The sequence below is a fragment of the Cyanistes caeruleus genome, chromosome 8 (genome assembly GCF_971803275.1).
Source record: "Cyanistes caeruleus chromosome 8, bCyaCae1.hap1.1, whole genome shotgun sequence".
NCBI lineage: Eukaryota > Metazoa > Chordata > Aves > Passeriformes > Paridae > Cyanistes > Cyanistes caeruleus.
Genome location: NC_141708.1, coordinates 19,025,699 through 19,048,756, shown reverse-complemented (window position 1 = coordinate 19,048,756; position 23,058 = coordinate 19,025,699). Strand labels below are relative to the sequence as shown.

At 47.2% G+C, this 23,058-nt stretch overlaps 1 protein-coding gene and 2 long non-coding RNA genes across 3 annotated transcripts in view; 1 reads left to right on the top strand and 2 right to left on the bottom strand.

The window, feature by feature from the left end:
• HIF1AN (hypoxia inducible factor 1 subunit alpha inhibitor) overlaps positions 1-23,058 on the bottom strand; it is a 95,151-nt gene that overhangs the window by 35,511 nt on the left and 36,582 nt on the right. Inside the window, exon 8 of the transcript XR_015289704.1 lies at positions 11,704-11,803. The gene's annotated coding sequence lies outside the window, so the exon portion shown is untranslated. The remainder of the gene's footprint in view (positions 1-11,703; positions 11,804-23,058) is intronic.
• Positions 12,051-16,511, bottom strand: LOC147651904 (uncharacterized). The gene is made up of 5 exons (XR_015289705.1): positions 16,401-16,511; positions 16,078-16,318; positions 15,185-15,331; positions 12,842-12,997; positions 12,051-12,328 (listed from the first exon to the last, which is right to left on the bottom strand). It is a non-coding gene; the product is annotated as an uncharacterized LOC147651904 (long non-coding RNA).
• On the top strand, positions 16,428-21,671 carry LOC147651903 (uncharacterized). Its single transcript, XR_015289706.1, has 2 exons — positions 16,428-16,529; positions 18,188-21,671. It is a non-coding gene; the product is annotated as an uncharacterized LOC147651903 (long non-coding RNA).

Here is a 23,058-nt window from a genome sequence, read left to right as displayed (position 1 = left end):
TAAAATATGCTTGGGCTTGGGGGTGTTTATTGTTTGGTTTGTTTCTTACATTGTTGGCTGCTTATCTAATCACTGAAGAACTTAAGAGTGTAAGAGGGGCAGGACATCTGTTAGGTGAAGAAGCATGTACCCAGTGGCAACTGATGAGGAGGTGGGCTTTAATAACAGCATTTTACAAATAACTGCATTTTTTAAATTATACCCTACAAAAAAAAAAAAAAACCCACCCAAATTCTAGACCTTGCTTAACTCAGAATTTAATTATTAGGCCAGCAGTCTTCTGTCAAAATTCTATGCCTGGATCTGTGTAGGCAAACTCAATATCCTCTGGAATTACACTGACATTAAAAAGCACAGGAATACACAACTAGAGATTATTGAAAAAGAACAGACAGGAATGAAAACAGGCACCTCTGGTCAACCCAGAGAGAGCACTGGATAGCTCAAATTTGAGACATCATCCTGAAAACTGTTGTTTATGCAGCCTCAAATTTACTACCAGATTTTCTAAGGAAACCTCACCTTTCGTTTCTGTTTTGGCTTTGTCTAGACTCAGAAAGCAGCTGCATATATAGACAGAAGAAAAGCCAACTGCTTATCTGGAGTAAACAGGTGAGGATCCCCTGCTCCCAGCAGCCAAGTAAGAGCTCGGAGGGAAGGAGAGCATGACCCTCTCTCACACTTCTTTTGGTTGGTATAAATGGCAGCCTAAAGGCTGACAGGAATTTCCCCCCCTCTCTCATTGTGGTTGGAATTGAGAATATTCCATGGAGGCTGATGAAGCTATGTAAGAGCACTTCAGCCAGAGCTGCTGCCAAGCAGCCATCAGGCAAGACTATGTCAAGACACAGGGACCCGAGCTAGGACCCAGGAGGTCCCTGTGGGTCCTGACCCCTTCCACCACATGCACGCCTCTTCCTGTCTCTCTGGCAGCAGCACAGACCCCCAGGCCTGTTGCCACCGCTGAGCTGTGCGGCTGAAGGGGATGGCACATTGAAGCAATTTGCCAGGCTGCATGACAATTACTGACACAGATGCTCCTGTGTCAATATGGGCTCTTCTCTCCGTTCTGGTTACAGCAATGGGTGTGCCTGGCGGGGACTCCTCTCGGCACAGGCCAGTAGGATTATGGCGCTGGGAAGGGGCCACGACTGCCTGGGCTTGCGAGAGCAGAAGCAGACTCAGAGGTTGTCCCTGCTCCCTCCCCTCTTCCAATCTTTTTATCAGGATCTTCAGCTGCCTGCCATCCCCACACTCTTCCCTCTCTCCTCTGCTACCCACATACTGTATCTTTCGCTCTGCAACATCCCTCCCTTGCTGCCTGTTTGGAGATTAGAGATGAGAGAAAAGGGCACTGCCCAGATCTTTTCTGTCAAAGGCTCTACATCCCTCATGCACCCTCTTCCTTTCAGTTTCCTCTTGATTCCCCCTGCCTCAGTTGTTCCCCTTGTAACTGGAATAGCAGTCATTGCACAAGTGCAAATAAATTACATCCTTCACAGACATGGCATGTGAGATGGGGCAGGTTTTAGGATGGTCAGGATAGGCATAAGGAATTGCAGACAAACCCCTTCACTTTCTGAGCAGTTCTGAGAGCCATCTTCTCCTGCCAGCTTTTCAACCACCATCAAAGTCTATGTGTTTTTGCCTGCCAATGGCTGAAATGTAGTGAAAACACTCACATCCGGTATTCAAATGTTATCAAACTCCATCCAACAGGACAATGTCATCAAGGTGACATAAACACCTCAGCCAGACACCATAAATGATACACACTGCCATCCCCATGTCCTCCTGAATGCCTTGGATGATTCCAAGATGGCTGGGGATGTGGTGTAACTATTTATCAGGTCTGTATGAACAAGAGTCCTTTCCTTCGCTGTAGCTTCAGCACCAGGTGGACAGACAAGCAGTCCTGGGCCATTTGCTGCCCAGAGCTGCCTGACCTTGCCTCTGCAGACAGGCCCAGAGGGGCTGTGTCCAGGAGTGCCAAGCCCATGCCTCAAAGCTGCCTGCCCGCCAGTGCCTGTCCCAAGTTTAGACATGGCAGTCAATGATGAAAGCTGAGACACAAAGCACTCTGCCAGACTTCTTCCAGCACATCTTGAGGTGATTTGAGTGAACACTGCATTCAGCTGCTCTTCTCGTTTGCTATTCCCTGACTCATGGGAGCACATCCCACTGCCCACAGGCTGGAGCAGCTGAGGCCTGGCCATGTGTTGCCCTCTGACAGCTCAGCAATGGCAAATGGGTCTCTAGGAGAGGGGTAGCTGACCTGGTGAGCTGGGAAAAGGTCATGTGTGTTACAGACCCACCAAAACAGTGTCTCTGCTAGCACACACTACATAACTATGCCTTCCCCTCCAGAGAAGGCCACCACTGACTTAACTCTACAAAACCACCTCAGGATGTATCCTTAGTGTCTTCTGCCTTTTGAGGAGACCGGCAAAGGAGTCTCCTGCTCCTGCCAATTCTACACAAAACTGAACAGGCCTCCCTCAGCCCCAAACCAGCTTCCTCCTGACCCTCCTCTGATGGAAAAAAAAAATGTACTACTCCTTTAAATGTGGTCCATGTTAAAAAAAAAAAAAATTGACAAGCTCCCTCACTCTCAAAAGAGTGAGAAATTTTCATTGATTGATTTCTTCATGGCTTCTTAAACAGATAATTAATTCACCGTGAACCTGCGGACACACCGTCGTGAGTCGTTAATATTGTAAATTCACATATACTTCAATAATCGCCTGACCCCCCCGTCACCCCGAAAAACAGATAGCTGTGCAGCAAGAAGGAGGGGAACGGGGGGGGAATCGATTTTCGAAGACATGAAGGGATCACCCAGCAAAGGGAAGCTATTGATTCTCTTTTATAAGACACCGCTATAATATTTATTCTTTTGTAAACAGAATTAACCCAGCATCATGGGTCATTCCTATCGAACAACTTTCCTCACATGTGCACAGCAATGCTGATTGTATCAGATGAGGTAGAAACATCCAAACTGTACCACCCACCCTGGCTCGCACCTCAGCATCTGCTCAGCTCCCGCCTGCCGGGTCCTGCCGCCATGGCGCAAACCCAGCTGGCGCAGGGCTGGCCGCAGCCGGGCTCGGCTCTGCAGGTATGGGCAGCCCAGGGAGCAGCCGTGATGTTCTCACCAAGTGCTGCTGGCACCGTGCTGGTCTTGGGCCACCTCATGCTGAGGGGGAGGTGGCTGGGGGGCTTCTGCAGCTGGAGCCACAGAGACAGCGCTCATGGTGCATGGCTGAGCTGTGACTCACACCTATCCACAGCTGCTGATAGAGGAGAGAGGGAATTGTGACACAAAGAGGAACTTCTCTCCATCCCCTAGCCCTCTCCCAGTCTGGAACAGTTTCTATCCTGCAGACTCTCCATGGCCACCCAGAAACCCATCCAGCAGCAGATGGGGCAGCAATTGCTGCGAGGACTATCACATCCAAGCTCCCCTCTGCCCACCCATGGCAGGGGAGGCAGACAAAGGGCCCATGTGGGGCATCACACTCCAGAGCCCTGAGGCTCGGTGGCCCCTTGCGCAGGGACAGCATAGGGACAAGGAACAACAGGGCCTGTTACTGAGGCATGAGCTGTTGCTTGTGAGGGGACAACTGCATTTCGATCAAACGAAAGGTCACACCTGAAGGAAGAGCTGTAATGGCAAATGTGAGAAAAGCAAAAGCCAAAGGGAAGGTTCTGGATCAAGCATCCCAAGGAAGAGCCAACAAGTTGTGATCCAGTCAGGAAAGGATCTGTAAATCTTGCCTGGAGCAGTTTTCCTTCCCTAATTTTATCTGCAGAAACAACAAATCACTGTTCCCCATAAGAGACTATTCATACACATTCAAGTCTCTTGAAGATGCATCTTTGTGGGACATAAAAACGTGTTCTGTATAGATAAAGATGCAAATCTTAGCCTTGGGTACAAACATGCCTGAGGTCTGGAAAAGTCTGGAGGCTGTAACTGTGAAAATCCTGGCTGCCCATCAACTCCTGAATTGCCATCTTGCATGCAGTCCAAAGCAAAAACAGAAACCGTAACAACACAGGGCTACCTTGCACTTGCCCCACATATGTGAAACTGATTTCCAGCAAGGTCTTCCCGAGAACTTCTGGCACGAGAAACGTGATTCAGATTTCACAAAAAAACAAAATCACGTCTGGGCCACGTTTCATGGGCTAAGCCCAGATCTCTCCGTCCCAGAGCCCGTGCGGCCGCGGGCTGCCCGGGGTTTTCCCGGAGGAAGCCCGACCCGCGGCCGGTGGGGCTGTGGCCGCGGCGGGACGGCCCCGTGCCCGCTCCTGCAGCGGGGATCCGGACGTGCCGGGCCGCCGGCGCTCCGGCTGGCTTCCCCTCGCCTTCCTCCCGCCCCGGCCGGCGGCCAGGCCGAGCGAGCGCCGAGTTGTGCCCACGGGTTTGGAAGCGGCGGGGGGAGCAGCAGCCGGGGCCGGGCGGCGGCGGCGGGGCAGCGGAAGCCCTAATTAGAAGCGGGGCCGCGGGCAGGCAGGTCTCCATTCAGAGGGCGGACAAAGGGAGGGTCTGTGGAGCAGAACCGGCCGGCACTGAAAGGAGCGCGGGAGGGCCCAGCGGCGCCCCTTGCCCGCCGGCGCAGCGCCCCGGCCGGAGCGCCGCCTGACCCGCAGCAGCCGCGGCCCGCACGGCCGAGGGGAGGCCCCGCCGCTGGCCCGGGGGAGGAGAGCGGGGAACGCCAGCCCCCCAGGTCACCTCGCGGCCCCCGCCGCCAGACGAGCGCCTTTCCACTCCAGCAGCGCCCCTGAATGCGCTAATTAGCCCCCCGAGCCCGGTGCTGGGAAAGGCCACGCCGCTCATATGACCGCCACGAGGGGCTCGGGGAGCGTCACCGTGCCCCGGCGCTCCCCGCAGGGTGGGACACGGCCGAGGGAGGCCGGGGCTGGGTGCATGTGCCCCGTGACACCCCTGTGTGAGGGCACCCCTGTGTGAGGGCACCCCTGGAGCGGCGCTCAGAGAAGGTGCCGGCCCTAGAGGTGGAGGGGCTGTCAAGGTGATGCTCTGAAAGGCTATGGGAGAAATGAACAAGAGGCCCAGAACTTGTCTAAGGGCAGCAGTACATCACAATTAATTCAGGGCTCTTTCCAAAACAAAGGCTTTCTATGGATTTCAACATGTTTACACAATAGTGGACAGAAAGAGCAGTGAAGTGTCATCTCAAAGGCCTCCTCCCTGTCTGTTGCCTCTTTGCCTTCCCTGCCCACACATTAAGCACATCTTCAGCAATGTCTCCTTCTCTTCAGATGCTTTCTTGCTACAAATTTGCTTTTTGATTTATTTTTTCCACATCACCCATGCATTATTACCATGCCACATGTGGTTTGCTTTCTACAGACTTCCCAAGGCTCCACTGTGAGGCATCCGTATCTGTGGGACCCCACATGCTCCCACTTGGGGATACGCAGCACAGGGGAGTTCATGGCTATGGGAAGCCTAGTATAGCAGCCACACATTTGGAAGCTGCTGCTGGCAAAGGGAAGAGTCCACCCTAGGTCAGCCCTCTTTCCCCTGGACTTGAACAACATCCAACTCAAGACTCAGCAGAGGCCACTCTATCACATGTACAAAAGCAGTTTCTATGAAAACAGGGAAGAAGGCCACCATCTATATGAGACCTTAGTGACAGTGCTAGGATCAGGGAAAAGGGGAGAGGGAGGTCACACATGAAGACGAAGGCAGGTGGCTGTGTCATGAACTCTTCCTCATCTCTGTCCCTCTTGACTCCCCACACAAGCCCAAAGGTGGTGGCCAGCAGCTGTGTCCTCCCATGGTCTCCATCATGAACCAGCTGGGACAGAGGGCGTCTCAGTGCACACCTGCACTTCTGCATGATACTTTCTCTTTCCCTTCACTTTTGGTATCTGTACCCTAACAGACCCAAAGATCTCTCACATCCTTGCAGTGAATGTGCACTGTTCTCACCCAGCCAACACATACCAGTTAAACCAGACTGAGATACAGCCTTTTGTCCTGATGGCAACACAGAACAAGCCAAATTACCTGATTTAGCTGGGTGTGCTGTCAAGTTCAAGGATTCATCAGCTTCAAGACCTTCCTTCATGGTGCTGCTCCCTGGATCTTCAAGCATGCCAAAAACTTGACAGTAGTCAAAGCCCTTCAGAGGCTCTGACATGCTGGTAACGAAAAAGCAGTATAGTATAGAGGAGTAGGCAGTAAACCAAGGCCATGGATTAACCAACTGATCTTTGATTTTCCTCCTTTCTCTCCCCTCGCATTCTTTCTCTATCCAGCTTCCAAGGGTAAGGGCTTCCAGCTGGGTCTGCTTTCTCACCTGCATGCACCCCCCCACACCCCGAACCCCAGAGGCCTGTATTGCACAGGACCCTGAGAACAACTGCAAAGAGCCAGGAGGCCTCATACAGAAATCCAACAACCCTAGCGAGAAAGTAATTGCCTCCAAAGCTAGCAGTGCTGGCAGGAGAAGCTGTCTTCAGTACAGCCCTTCCACAATCACACGCGTCACCCAGGTACACAACATCTTTTGCAAAGGCCCAAGGGACTCAACAGCTCTGTAAGGCCCTAAGAGAAGGGAAATTGCTATCAGAGATTCCTGTTGACTCCATAGCCCACCAAGGAGGCTGCTGGCTTCTACAGGCCATCCCCCATCTGTTGGAATAGCAGGAAGTTTAACGTTAGCAATAAAAAATAAAAAATGCTGGAGTCCAACTGGTGACTGAAGTCTGGTGCCAGACTCTGCTGCAGAGACATCACAGCTGCTTACAGTGCCTGCTTGGAAAGAGGTGCTCATTAAACATTTGCCTTAGGTTTGTTTTCCCTGTTTGCTAAAAGCAAACATTCACAACAAAGATCTATGACAGAGGACTGCAAATCAAAAGTTTGATTTAATAAAAACAAATACTACCAACCATCTGACTCTAGGCTCTTCTTCCTTTGGCTTCTGCTCTTAGCCTTTAGGAGTTATTTTGAAAAGCTTAAGGCCACAGGAACTAGAAGTGATTTTTATTTTCTAATTGAGAACTCTAGATTTTCAACTAATAGATCAGGCTCTAGAGAAGGCCCCAAGTAACCAATACAGTCTTCAGAGCTGGCAAAAGGGGTTTAATACCACAGAACAACCTCACAATGCAGAAATTACTTTTCCAAGGTGGGTATTTTTGGAGAACTTCCTACCTTTTTTCCCAGCTATGGAGATGCTTTCAGTAGCTGCAACTAACTTCCATGCATGAGCCATGAATACTGGCAGATCAAAGCTGAGGAGTTGGTCAACAGCTGCTGGACTATTAAAACAGAATTCTCATCAGTGCCACGCTGCTCAGAGGAAAGCTCTCATCAGCAGAATCCAGACAGCAGAGCTGTGAACAGAATTCAGAAGCACCCACATCCCAATGCTGGCAGCACATGAGGCCTCTAGCAGGAGTGGGAATCTCACAGCCAGAAAGCCAGGCAGCACCCAGCAGTCTGCACTGCATGGCCCAACAGCACGGGAACTAACACTGATGCTAGTACCTGCACCTCAGGTAGTTTGAAAAGTTTATTTAGAAGGTTCCTCAAATTACCCTGAAGCATAGTGACCTCTGTCTGGTTGCAAACCCATCTACTGCCATACTAAGGGCTGAGCCTTCACATGTCCCATAGAAACCATCTCAGGAAGGCAGTGCTCCTTGGGCACTGTGCTTGCACCCCACTGCTGCTGTGCAGCATCCCTGGAGCATGACATCACCTGCCTGCAGCTCTCCTGGTGGTGCCTCTGCACCTGGAGGCCCGTCTGTCTCTGGGCCCACCCTTCGCAGCATGGCCAGCACCAAGCCAGTCTCGCCCAGCTCTCTGGGAACCTGGGGGGAAGCGGGTCTCCTTGTGGAGCCACACCGTGAGGCACTGACATGAATCGATCCGTAAGCCACCCCGATGTTCTCCGCTTCTGATTGCTACATTTTTTGTGACAAATTGATAAACTGCATCTCCACTCAGTTAAAGATTTGATCTCGCTCTCTTAATCCGCTATCAATAAGATATTAATCGTGCACCCGACCCGTTCTGTTCCCTGTCTGCCTGCAAATCCAATAATCATTTCAGAATTCACAGCCGAGTGGGGCACTCCCTTCAAACAATTAATTATAGGGGAGTCTCATTTATTTTCCCTGTAACTCTCTTCCCCCCATCCCTCCCCTGCCTGCCTGTCTCCTTCTTCCCACCTCCCTCCTTCCCCAGCTGAAATTCATGCTCAGCAGAGACAGGAGGTGGGAGTGCAGTTCAGACTGGGAGCTGAAGAGGTCCTGCTGAAGTCCCTTCCATTTGCTGCTGCACACAACAAATTAAGCCCCACAGTGCCCAGCCCCCATATTTCTCTGAAGGTGGATGCCAAATTAACTCCAAAGCTAAAAATCTGAATGGTCCCCACTGATACATAGTCCCTCTAACACCTCTAGCATTTGCTCTGCCAGTGACTTGGGATTTCCACCTCTGGCCAGCCAGGACAGGGTTTGTTCATGCTCAGGGCCATGTGCCTCAGGGCAGCTCAGGTAAGGGACAGTTGGATGAGAAGTCTCTGTGTGGGCCATGAGGATGGATGAACTGATGACAACTGTGCTTTATCCACATAACCCCATTGACATTTTCTAATAGCCTGCACTGCTATCTGAGTGCTTCTTGATTTGTACTTTAGAGATTTCGTTTCTGTCCTTGGTCCAGAGGAGAACCAAGCTTCCTGGCCAGCTGTGCTCTCAGGGAAGGTCTCACTGCATTATTCCTTCCCTGCCCAGCCTCTTCTGGCACTGCATTTCAACAGCCAGCCCATTTCAGATGATGCTGTTAGGAAAATTAGTCTATGCAATAACTTCTAGCCATAGCATTCATATAAAGGCCAGATACACAAATTAAAGTAGTTTGTGTCCCAAATTTGCTACCACAAGTGCTGGAGAACATAGCCCATGGGGAGGTAAAAGGTTGTAAAGAACCACAGAACACACAAAGTCTTTCATTGTCCGTGCTACAAATACCAAGGGAAAAGTGTAAATTAAAGTGTCCCTCACTGTCAGAGGACTCACTCCTGAGGTGCATCTTTTGCTTCATCGTCTTTGTCATCCTTCTCTTTTACCTCAAACCCCACGGGAGACAGAGGCACTATGACCAGAGGTGGGAAGGGCTGGGAGAGAGGAGCTGTCACCAGCCATAGCTGTTGTAAGCATTGGCAGGAAGGCCAGAGAAAAGAGCGTCTCTGCTCCTGTGTGGGGACAGGAGCAGGGCTCTGACAAGCTCTTTAAGCTCCCCAGGCTCCAGAAAATGCTGTGCAAAGTGTTTTAGCAACAAAAGTCTTGAGAAGAACAAACACTCTAATCCCTTAATGAGCCGGCTGATCCCCCATCTTGGCTCTGGCTACTCTAAAGAGCCACACGCTCCCCTCCTCCCTGGCCCCCTGGCCCCCTTTGGAGCAACCCGCTGTGGCCGCCTCAGAACCGATTCAAGGTGCTCTTTGGGATCCAATCCAATTACCCTGCGTCCTGCTGAGCGGCCCCACAGACAGACTGGCTCTTTCAGGGCAGAGTCTTATGGCCTGTTAATCCTTCCCTCATTAAAAGACCTTGTTCCTCCCTCCTCAGAGATGAAAAAAAAAAACCCACAAAAAACCCCTCAACCCCACACTGGGAAAAGTTTACGCAAGAGAGCCCCAAAGCGGAGCATGAAAGCTGGCCTGGAAGCTGCGGCCTCTGCCCGCTCCCAGGGGTCACCTCAGCGCAACGCAGGAGTATCTCTGCCTCCTGCTGCCCTCAGACCTGGCTCACCCATGTAGAGGATGGGCAGGCAGCTGTCCCTCACACTGTTCTTACACTGTGGCTTTATTGGCTTCTCTTTAATGGGCCTGTCATTAAGGCAGGAGGAAACTGGGTGGGAGGGTTCCCATAAAACCAAGGCCTCAGCTAATGAAGGCGGCACCTGAGGGGAAAGGACACAGGAGCGATGGTGGTTGGTCACACAGGGCTGAGCTGGCTGTCGACAGCCTCGCAAGGACAAGGTTCCCTCCTCAATGGGAGAGGAAATGTCAGAGCAGCTCCCTTTCTACCCACCTATCTGGTACCACACATACAGGAGGGACCAAGATCTCTGTCCCAGAGGGTGGCCATTCCCACACCTGGGAGTTCTCCTCAACACATAGCTGGAGGAATGAGTCAGAGGTCAGTCAGCTGCAACCACCTCCAAACAAACTGTAATGTGCAACTGTAATTCTGCTGTGATTTTGCACCTCTCCTGCTTCCTTCTTTTGGGAGCTGCAGTCACAAACCCCAGCGTTTTCCCTCCATCTGCACATGCTATTTGACCAGCTCAGGTTCAAATCTACCAGCTGTACCGTAGATACTGCTACTGGTACCAATGCTCGTTAGCCATCGATAGAGTATAATGAAGAGTCGGATCACTCCTGAGGGGAGATCCATGTATGTATAAGCCAGGCACTCCCTGCAGAAGATGTCCTCAACTTAAGCTATTACACATGGCAGAAAGGAAATAAGGTAATGCTGAGAAAATACTTCACAGTCATGTTTCCAAAATAAATTATCATTTCAGTTGTTCCTGTCTGGTAAACTGAATTTACATCCCCACCAGCACACCACAGTGCAGAATTTCAGTCCCAGATCCCAGGAATGTTAAAAAGGTTGCTAAAGATGGAGACAAACGTATTAAGTTTGGGTGGAAGATAATAACAAAGCCAGAGTTAGGTAGTATGATAGGATAACAGCAAGGATTTCTCTCTAAAGATAAGGAAATAAAAATGAAGCAGAATAAAATTAAGGGATAAACTCCCTGGCAATGAAATTCACTAGGAATCTTCACTGTTTAAAGCCCTAAGAAAATTGCACTGAGGAAAAGGGTTATAGGGGTGCCAGAAGAGCCTAAGCAGATATCGCAGTACCACACAGAGCTTGGGGAATCCCAGTTTTATTCTTGGTCCCCATACCAGTTTGTAATACAGCCTGACCACATTAAATTCGGCACATGTTCAGATAATGCTCCCATCCCTCCAACTGCCAAAATATAGAAGTCACTTGCCAAATTTAGCACAAGCCAGTCAGGTTTTCAGTTAGAGGTAACCTAAGCATAATGATTTCTGGGCTCAGGAGAATGTTAATTCCACAAGTCTTCTCAAAATTGAGGCAGGCTCACAATTGATGTGAAAGCTGCTATGGATGTGGTCAGCCTCTCTCCAGAGCTGCAAGAGTCACTGACAGTCATAACATGTATGAAAAGGAGCCACAAGAATGAAGCAACTAAGTCTTGTGGGGCAAATGGTTCATCCCAGCTTGGGCTAACCCAGGAACTGGAGAGCTGGGCTCTGCTCTGGCTGTGTACTCTAAGGAACAACATGTCTGCGGTGGTCTGATGCCATGGGGCTCAGGTGACTAAGAAGGATTTCAGTGATAACAAAAAGCCATGATTAGGTCTTCCTAAAATTTTGTTCTTGCAGGAAATTGCAGCATGGACCTACTAAGCATTTTTTCACAGTAGGCATCTGATTTTTTTTTTTCTTACAAGACAGTAGAAGGAAGTGAACATATTAAGCTGAAAGGGACATTTTTCAGTGAGGTTTTGGTTTGAGTACAGTTTTTGGGAGAAAGAATGAAAAAAACATTCAAATTTCTGACAACTTTTTTCCCTCCTCAGCAAAAAAAAAAAAAATTCCTTACCAGTCTGTCACAGGCCCCAGGGAGGTGAACTGCATGATCTAATTGGGCATTATCTCAGTCTTCTCAAATTTCTCTCTTGTCACACAGTCTGCTTTTTGACCTATGCCAAGAGAAACAACATTGGCATGTATCCTTTTTGGCTTTGACAGAGCCTTTTTTTGCTCAGCTCTCTTCCACAAATTCTTTCTAGTTATGCCATCTCATCTATTCACTTTGCTCTTGCACATTTAACACCGTAATTACAACACACAAGATTAGAAATCAGACTCACCTTTTCCCACCTAGGGCTGTTTTCTTCTTCTTCTTTGTATTCCCTTCAGTAGGACATATGAAACCCACTTGTTCACTTTTTTTGTTACTGGTCAGGTTCATTTTTTATTCTTTCTTATTGAACCCAGCCATCTGCAGAGAACTGCTTTACTCAAGAACTTGGTCTCTGCTCACCGGTTGACTGCCATCAGGTGATAATTCCTCCCCATCTGTTGTTTGAAATTATTTTCTAAATCATTTCTGTGAATGATTCCAACTATCTTGGTCAGCTTTGACTGGATGGAGTGGTTACACACTCCATTTCTTTCCCCATGAGTCTTCAGTCCCTTTTAAAGTCAGGTCTTGGGTGAGAATCCTGGAATTTTTAGAACAAAACAATTTTCCATTAGATCCCACTAAATTTTACTTAAAAGTGTCTTGTTCCACAAATACTCTGGCTAGCAAACCTGTCTACTAGAACACCATCAGAAAACACACAACTAAGAAAGAAATCCTAAGGAAATTTAAGTTTTTTGTTGGATAGTACACTAACTGAAAATGCATTCTGTGTGAAGATTTACTTCATTATAGGCTGAGTTCAGCAGTGCTGCTGCAAACCTGGTCCTTTGACACACCACAGAATGCTGAGAGCTTTGGACTCGATCCAGCAAAATATTTAAGCATACGAGCAGCTTAAGAAATTAAGTGCGTGGTTAAATATCTAGCTAGATCAGGGCCAAAACATTTGGCATCTCATAGGATTGCTCCATAAAAATGTTCTTCATTTTAAAAAAGCTCATGTTTCATCAAAAATATATATTAGGAATTACCAACTTCCTTTTTAGATGCAATTTAACATGGTTATCTAACATAATATCATGCCTTTAACCTTTTTCTCTGGAGACAGTTATTTAGAGGAAGGGTTCTTCTTACATCATGTCACTCAGATACAGCACAAAGCTAATTTCTTGCCAAGGTGTTGCCTGGGAATCCCCCTGCAGTTGTGACGAGTCTCGGCACATTCCAGCAAAGAAGGATAGGTGGTCTGAAGGACACAAATATGCAAAGACTCGTAATTTACAAGGGTTATGTTCCAAAACAGCATTCGTAGCAGGACATCAAGGGGCTGGCCCAGATGTGGAGGTCAGATACAAGTGTATGAGCCAGACTTGCTCTCTCTGTGTCAAGCAATTACTTGCACTGTGTTGAGCACAGACTGTGAGATAGAGATCAGAGCTTGCTGTGCTACCTACCAGCATGAACGCAGAGTTACTGTCCCACAGACCTTCTGTCCAAACAACCACAGTAAAAACTGGGAGGGGAGACTGCTCTTTGCCAACAGACAGAGCAAAAAGCTTTCCTGTCTCTCCTTCCAGAAGCTTCCAGAAGTTACAGGGCCTAGTGTCGGAGAAGACTACAAGACATCGGGAAGATCTCTTCCTTCTCACTTAAAATACCACCTCACAAGTTTAATGGAACTGATACATGGTCCACCACGTTTTCTTCCGCCCACTACCACCTTCAGCAGTCTATCCCTGTACCTAAGCAGTGGGGACACTGGAAGCCCATGGGGGCAGGGAGTTGCATCAGTATCTCCCAGAAGTGATAGGTCAAGAGGAAGTCAAGTCAAGCTAGATGGCTCTTTACTGATCCTCCCTCTTAAGGCCATAAATAGCTCTATCCTCTGTGACCCTCAGCCTCCCGCAGCCCTTCCCCACCTCTGCCCCCTCCCCAGCACAGGCTGCTCCTTGCCCTCTGCAGATCATTGTCTCCCTGTTAATTGCTCTGTCTAGGAGGAACAGGTCAGCAGCTTCAGGTGAGAGCCAGAGAGAGCTGTTAATAAGTAAATGATAAAAAAAAAAAAAGTTACAGAACGAACTTGTTTCTTTCCAGGACTTGCCTCGCAGTTTGGCAACCACAACTGTCCTGCTGCAAAAGGGCTCTTTTTTTCTCTCCTTGACCCAAAACTCTGACAGTAACGTTAAGCATAAACATGTGACCCGCAGCTCCAAAAAGAGCGTGTGTTTGTGTGTATGCATGGGTCTTGCCAGTTTAGAGGTTGCTGTGATGGCCGCCCTGTATCTCCCTGTCTATGTTACTAAACAAAACAAAGCAGGAAACAATATGCCCTCAGAACATTCCTACTGTTTAACTACAGGCTCCCTGGCTGGGGGATGGTTCTGTCTCTCAGACAGTGCATGGTGACAGCCTGTGACACCAACCAGCCCCACTAGACAATACAGACAAACCTCCAGCACCATCCAGCGTGCCTTGCACCCCTGGACACTGTTACTTGCTGCACCGTGGGGCTCCATCATGCTCTAATGCTCCTGAGATGCAGTGTGGCACTTTCCTGTGATGCCCTCTCAGCATGAGCCTTGCAGAGCCACACAGGAGCCATGGTGCTGCAGAAACAGCAGTCCCAGCCATTGCTGCTGTCTTTAAGTGTTACAAAACACACAGAACTCATAGGAAACCTCTCAAAACCAAGTACAGTATGAGAGATGAAGCATTTGGTGTGCACACAAGCCACCAGCTTCATCCCAGAGGAGACATTGTAGGAAGAAACTTCTGATATTAGGAGACCTGAAAACAGACTTGTTCCCAGCCTGAGAATCAAGCATCAACCAGAGGACCTAAATTTCCCTTGGAAATACTGCCCTGGGCTTGTGCCATCTGGCTTATTGGACTTGCTGTGGCTCCTGCCCCTGTCCATGGCACGGTTATTCCTGTTGCTGCGCCTTCCCAGGAGGAGGTGCTGTACGGTGGTGGCCACACTCCTCCGCTCTCCACCTTTGTGAGCCTAACCCTGTGGGGTCTCATATTCCTTTGAAACCTGAGTTGTGTTGATGGATATATTTGCTGGGTGCCTCCCGTCTCTCCTGGGCTCAGGCTGCCCTGTCTGGAGGTTCTGTGAGGGAGAGGGGTCTGGAGTTTAAGAGCGTTATTGTTACCGGAGGAAGGAATTTTTGGTCCTATAAATCAGAGGCAGGCAGGAGTAGGGCCAGCATACTTGGGCTGTGTGAACAAACTTCATTTCCTGGGAGACTGGCCTTCAATCACCCTCTGTCATACTCCACTGATCAGAGGTGGACATGAGAGGAGTTCATTAAGGTAGAAGAAAAATAATATAATAGGTCCTCCCCATGCATGCACTATTCCCGACCCCTGGGGGTGGCAAGACATCCCTTCCTTGTGCTAAGACCCAAAACACATACACAGAGCCACTCACCCTGAATATGCTGGTATTCCTCTGCCTAAGCAAATTTCCTTCTAAAAATGGACACCTCAAACACAGACCGAGGGTTTTTTCTGGCTACTTTTCAGATGAACTCAGTTCCACTGTCTGTTGACTCGCTTTGTAATTCTTGGCTGCACTCTGTCGGAGAAGAATCAAGTCCAGCACTTGAGGCAAAAGGAATCGACAATTTACTGAGCAAAACAGAACACTCAAAGCTCTCCTTGTTGATTTTGTTTCCCGGCTTTCTGAATGGATCCTTTTTTTTTTTTTTTTCCCCTTAGGAGATTACCTCTTCTGTTTCTCTTTACCATCCTTCAGCACTACTTGTTTTGATTGGAATTAGGAAAAGGGGCAAGAATGTTAAGTAGGCAAAAATTAGAAAAATAAATGAATTTAATGAAAAGAGAAAATATTTTGAGTTAAGGATATGGAAAAACCTCAAAGAGGAAAATTATTTTTAAAAAGTATTGTGTTTTCCAAGAGCAAATTGTGAGCCAACCTACTGTACAGAAACACAGAAAAGAGCTCTAGTAAGGCCCAAGAGACTGAGCTGGTGTTTAACATGGACTGGTGCAGTGGTGATAGCACATGGAATAAAAGCCTTTCAGGCTTCTGAACTTGGTTGGGTTGGTGCCATCCATTTATATGCTTGTGTCAGAAAGCATAACTGAAAGACATAATTTATTGTTTTGATCACTTCAAAAACACTTTTCCTAGCAGTTCTTATGTTTATAAGATACAAATACAAACCAGAGCTTGGGCCACAGGACTCAGGAAACTGATACAAGATAAATAATGTTAATTATATTATATATATATGTTAACACATTAATGTTAATGTTGGGAGGTGCTGCCCAAGTACAGCTTCAGGCTGGTACTCTTACCTCCTGTGTGACAGACATTGGTTTAGGGAGCTCCTTGCAAGCAGTTTTAATTGATGCTTAGTTATGCTGCTGGACTCAGCTCCTGGAGAAATTTGTGGTTCTGTCGAGGCAGACAAGGGAGCCCAGGCACTGCCATCCTTAGTTCCAGTGTCTTGCCTCTCTGTCTGTGATGTCTAAAAACACCAAATCCAGCAGGAAATGTGGAGGGGTTTGTGTGAACTGGTCCTGAGAACAGAAGACTCTGGAACATAAAGAGTGCACTGTGGAGCAGGAGCCTCTGCTCACGACCATGACTTCACAAGGCAGTGCCTCGCATTCCTCACTTTAGCACAGTTCTGCTGTTGACATTTGTGCACATCCCAGCAGAGGTGGCCAACTGCAGCAGGAGCACTCCTTCAGTCTTTTCTGGTTATGGAAAGTCCAGAGACCTGCATCTGGGGAAAAGGCAGAAGGTTGGTGAGCTTACAGGGGCTGAGGGTTACACTGATTCAGTGCATCCACTGTGAAGATCATACCAAGGAAATTCTTCTTCCTTGTGATCTCTTATTGTCTCCAAGGAAGGTAGCAAGGTACATCCACCAGCAGGTGAGCAATCCTGAGCAGTAGCAGGCTGTTCCTTGTTTGAGAAGTAGCTCTTATATTGGTGGGTATAAAATGAATTATTTCTGGTTAATATCCAGAGGCTGAAGCTGGATGGTGAGGCAAAACAGGTAGTATTTAATCATCCCAGAAAATGTTGGAGGATATTCTCCGAAGATTTCTTGTAGGGACAGTTGCTGCATAGAAAACATAGAACTGTCTGGTACTAACATCTCCTCTAGAGAGAGAGATCAGACGTTTCAGTGGCATTTGATGAATAGTCACTGAAGGATTTTGCAGGCCTCCCAGATGAAAGAGGTTGTTGGAAAACAGGACTAAGGGGTGGCTTTTCCACCCTGGTTGTTTATCACCAGAAAGGCTTTTTGGAAACCTGCCTTATTATGTACTGCATGAAATCTTTCTGAATGGACTTTTTACACTAAAATCTAAAAAGAAAGTCATACAGTTGTTAATGGATATATGCCTCTGTTGGCTTTGAAGCTGCTCAACATATCACTGTTTTGTTGAGAAGTGTGAGAGAACCAGGATATATTAACTCTAAGCTCTGCTGGACTGAAAAGCAAAGGGGATAGAACAACCGAGCTAAAAATCTAAGGCCATCACTGCAGCAGAGAAGGGAGAACAATATGCAATATTGATTATGCACTGGCTGGGGTCAAGGGACTGTGGCTGGAGATATGCAAGAGTACTGTCAGAACAAAGTATATCACAGAGGTGTACCCTGTACCCAAACACAGCTATATGCCCCAGCCCACTCCCACTACATCAGAGCTCTCTTTGGGTCATTAGTGCTTGTTTTAATTTATTTCGCCAATTTTATCGCTGGAAACACACAGTGATTTACAACCTTTCCTGAGTGCACAGATTAATAAGTCTTCTTCTCACTTCCCCTAGAGACAATTAGCACATAGCCATGATGGGAAATGACTGTGAGGAACACACAGGCAATATGCTGTGAAAGCTAGACATTAGGCTGAATTCTGCTTACACACAAGGTCACTTGAAAGCCGCTAACCATGCTTTCCTCATCTGGAGAGAAAACCCACCCCCATCACTGAGCAGAACACACAAAATAATGGACTGAACCACCTCTGGGTCACATCTGGTCACAGGGTGCAGTTTGAATGCAGAGTCCTCTGGAAAGCTGGCCAGGCAGAGGCAGAGACCACAGCTCCCTGCATGTTATGCCACTGACTTTGTGTGTGCCCTCGAAGCCTCTTCTGCCTGCCTTTTTGGACTAGATACTGCTGTAGGTGGAGGTGAGTCCAGACACCTCCGAGGATCTCTTCCAATCTGAGCTATTTTGTGACTCTGATACTCTGTTCTTAACACAATAGGACTCTGAGTTGTAACTCAGCCTGGGAAGGAGTTATGACAACTGCCCTTACTGCTACAGACTTAACTTCCAGCTTCAGAAAGTTTTACTATTAGAGGAAACATAAGCAACAGATTAAAAAAAAAAAACAACAAACAACAAAATAATGTTAATAATCTTCCTTTTTCCTTTCAGGTTTGTCTGCTGCTTTCTTTCCTAAGCCATCACTGTCTCACTTCCAGGCAAGGAAGGCTCCCTCCCTTCAAACACTCTTGTAGATTTGGATTTTAAAACAAGAACCAAGAATCCAAACTCATTCTTTCAAAATCAAAGGGGAAAAGATGGCAAAAATGCTGACAGTTTTCTCATGTTATTTTATTAGTTTACTGAAACTTCTTCCCTCCAGTTCTGATAAGTCAACAATACTTTTATTCCTCAAAACAGAAAAAGATCCAGATTCTGAGAGTGAATATTTGAGAAAATTTTGCAAACTTGCAGTCCTTTTTATCTCCACAGGTAATTTTAAAGTAATCCTTTCCACATATGTTTTGATGATGAATATGGTAAACTGCACTTTACAAGCAGGAAAACCGAATCAGATACAGATAAAACCAAATACGGTGCTTCTGCCTTCTTAGGGAATCTTCTTTTTTACTACAGTCCCATAATTAGCTGCACAATGTGCTCTGTTCAATTTGTATAGCTGGGGCTGTAAAGGTGTTATTAATAACCCAACACTTCCACTGCTCAGCTGACCCACACTCATCACCTCGCTAAAAGGAGTCCCGTAGGAAGCTGACAGACCTTTCAAGTGCCTTGAGGCACCATGTAGGTGGTGCAGAGTTGTGAACACAGGAGTCACCAGAGGCGGCAGAGGAGTGTGTCCATCACTGTCCCTCAGCAAAGCCCTTGTCTGCATCTGCCTGCTCTCATGCTTTCTTCCTGAGCAGCTCAGTCTTGGTTTTCTCCTGTAACCCCATCTCTGAGCATCTCAGACTAAACCAGGAAGGTTTGGGAGAGACTCCTGTGGCATTCCAGCACCTCCTTGGAGTTTGCTAGTCTCCTCTGTCTCCCTTTCCTTTCCTATGCCCTGGTGCGCGTGGCCATTGCCAACCAGCACTGTGTGCTCACTGCCTCCCCAGCAGCTTCAGCTCACAGATCTTGTGAGGAATATCCCCAACAGCAATTGTATGACCTCTTCAACAGCACTGCTGTGATTTTTCTCCCCCATTCAGGTTCCAGTGACAGCATTGTCCTGCAGATTACCCATTACTTCCATGGAGCTCATTGCCATGGCAAGGCTCATATGGAGGTCTGTGAGGACAGTTCCTAGTGTTTTAAACATCACCGAGGTGTTCAATTTCTCTTTGCTCAGGCAGAGCCTGTCTTCTCCTGGGAGTGTCTCATCTCATCTCTTTGCTCAAGTTGCCCAGGGTTGCTCCCACCCTTGGTCTCCACAGATCAACTTCTCCCTTCCCAGAGCAGCAGTGAGGCAGCAGCAGGACTCCAGTGTGTTTCTGCAGAAAATGGTGGGTTGGAAAGGTCAAGGGGAGCGACTTTTAGGGTGCAACAGTGCTGATTGTGTTGCCTTTCCCTCCTCTCTGAACCCAGCCCTGCTGATAGACATTAGTGGGTGGGAGGCTGGCTCACTCCAGAGAGCCTTTGACATAAAGGGAGTTTTCACCCCACCTCTTCATCAATCAAAACTTGAACTTATTTGTGCTTATACGCTACTTCTTAAGTAGAGAAAATAAAAACTGGGTTTAGGAGAGTGCAAATATTTAACAATAAAAAAACCACATTAATTTACCCTTTTTCATTTCTACAGAAGGATCCTTAATGGAGTCACATGACTCTTATTCTAAGTGATAAACCACAGGTCATAAAGCACCACTTTATCACTCTGCACAAGCAGTATAAATAACAGCTATTACCCAACCTCACTCCATCTGATAAGCTCAGAGATTTTCTAATATACATTTCTGATTTTTTTAAATAATATTCATGATCATTTCCTCTTGAGTGTTATGAGTCTCTGGCTATGTGGCCCTTGAAACCAGGGCCTGCAAGCCCTTGTACCATCTTCCTGATTTATGGCCATGTTGGTCGGGACTGACGCCCTAATGAAATCTGTGACACTGCATTAATGGGGCTGTTTGTTACCACCAGAGTTCAGCAGCTGGCTGTGGTCTCAGCGCTGTGCTCAGGATGGTACACGCAGAGTCTATAAAACCCACCCAGTGGGCAGCAACCCTACCCTGCTGCACACGCCATGGCACCGGCGCACGCAGGGGCTGCCCAACCAGGTCAGTGAAAGCTCGAGGGTGCAGGTAGAGGGTCACAGCTCTGCACCTCCTGCCGCAGCTGCACGAGCACAGGGAGTGCATGACAAGCTCAGGGTCTTCCCTGGGCCCACGGCTACACACACAGACACACGGCTCTCAAGCGTGTAATTAATACCCAGCCCCCGGTGCGGAGTCATTGAGTTGCACCAGCCACAGCGGCTGTGTGCCATCAGATTACCCACTAACAAGCACGTGCGTATGGAGTGCATCCGACACACATCCCTTGTGCCTGCAGCAGCCCCCAGCCTCAGCGCCACGTGTGGGCAAAGAAACGCTGCCCACACCTCTCCACCATCCTGCCCAGGGCTGCCCTCCCTCTGGCTCCAGAGCAAAGCCACAGTCCAGCACAGAACCCCACCTGCGATGTGTGTGTGCTTCCGCAACGTTTGCCAGTGTGATCTACTTCCATCGACTGAGACATCTAAGTCAAATAGCCAGTTCTCATCAACTCTGATGGCAGTTTGGAGGATGATTCATGTCCTCAGCTCAGAAAAACTGAGCCAGCATGTATGCAACAAAGATCTTGTGTATCCACTGCACAATAAAACATACCTGCAAGACAGTTATTTTAATACCGATATGCCCTATATAGAGATACATTATCATGAACTCAGTCTTGGACCTACCACGGCAAGCAGAGAGAACTCCAGCTTTCTGTAAGCAGGGAGTGTTGGTACCTCTCCTGGGCTAAGTAATCACCCTGAAGTTTTTACCACAGGTACATGCTTGAGTATCTAGATCTCATGTAGACTGATTGAAGTGGTTCCTTTTTGTTGCAATCAGCTACCATCAGCATGTGCTTTCTCTTGAGTTTTATTTTCATCTTTGTTTCATTTTTTCTTTTTAAAAATAATGTAGGTAACAAATGCAAAGATTATGTTCATACAATGCAGACTTCTATGCAACAGAAATAAAAATTCCAAAAGTGAATATTTAGCCTTAATTCTGCCCTGGGGTAAAACTCTGTCAGCTGCTATAACCGTATATTACCTATCAAATAATTCAACACAGCACACACTTTCCTCCACCTTAGGTACATACAAGGAAGAGTCTTAGTTCCTGTGTTCTTTATTTTACAATTTTAAATGCGGGACTATTCATTGAACTGAAAGCCTTCTTCAGAAACATTTTGATGTGAAAAGTGGCAGTATTATGGAATATACTGCTGTGCCTTTAAAATGCAATGCCTTTTTTTAGGATTGCTTTTGTAATATTTTTAATAGTCAGAATGGCTTAATAAGAAATCAAGGGTTTGACCAATTAAACATATTCTGGAATTATTAAATAATTACAAATAATAAAGCATTGAGCTTAAAAATGACCATTAAAAATCAGTGATATTGATGTGGCTGAGTTTCATTTATCCTGGAAAGGAAACCGTTTTGACAAGATAATATTTTTTAATAAAACAAGTGTGATATTTTCCTATCAGGTCTCTTTAATTCCAGTATCATAAAAATGTGGTACATCTTTATTGATAGACTTTAGCTGGTGCATTCTCTTTTCTACAGCATATATATGTTAATGATTTTCTCAGCACTGACATACAATATGTTTAACCAGACGATTTTTCCTTTCACTCAGAGTTACTTTTCTGAGCAGTAATTTAGTGGGCAGTTCTCAAATGACAACTCTGAGAAATACACACACCGTGTCTTGTTAAAAGTGTATTTTAATGATGTCTTGCTTGACCATGTTTCTTTTTTGTAGAATTGTAAATAATTCTTACTCTTCTTGTGATCTGTAGCTGGAGAGACACAAGACTGGAGGAGAGCAGCTATGCAATCAGGTCCAGTGCATTTGCAATCACTTTGCAGCAGCTGTTTAGTCCGAAAGAAACCACAATTCCCTCCCTATGCCACAAACCTCAGAATAATTCAAACCTGCTTGTGCTAAAAAGACACACACACAACAAAAACCCAAAACCAAAACCCAAAGCCCTTGAAAAAAGTAATAACACATCACAGGAAATCAGCAGCAGATACCTGGAGCCAGAGCATCACCCACTGCTGGGAGCCGCATGGGCAAGGGAGTGTGGTACATGAATAGGCACAGCTGATCTCAGCACATTGCAAATGTAACTCTAGTCAGGCAGTAGATGTGCTCTCTTTAATGATATTACTGAACAGATTACATAAATGAGTGAGAATTTATGTACAGAATTTGCATGTGTTTGCAACTGATCTGAAACTTATAAATACATTTCTGTATTTACACGCACAAGTAAATTAATATTGATTTCCAACCAGCAAGCACCACCAAAATGGCATTCAAGTGCATGTTTCCAGGTGCAAAGTACTTAGCTGGAGAGCAAACCAAGCAAGTTTGCAATGAGAACAGTGAAAATACAGATGCAGTTCTGGGAACAATGACTTGCACTGTTTGTGTTGCAGCAGTGCTGGAGGTTGCAGGCATCCTGGGGGTCTCCTGGGCAGAGCACTCTGCAATCCTACTGCAAAAGAGCTTCTCCCCAGCATGTGCTACTGAGACAAGTGTCTCAATGGTCTAATTCCCAAGTGGGTGCTCATTCCCTGCCCAGAGATCTTTATTGGGTGAGCAGCTCAGCTCTCCAGGTAGGCCATTAAAAGTTTACAAGCCGTTGACATGAGCTAGCTCAGGGACATTGTGGCTATTGCATGCACCAAGTCTGCTCCTGCATTGCTTCAATATCCAACCCCTGCACGACGACCAGCTGCACACCCTCAGCACCCCTGCTCCCCA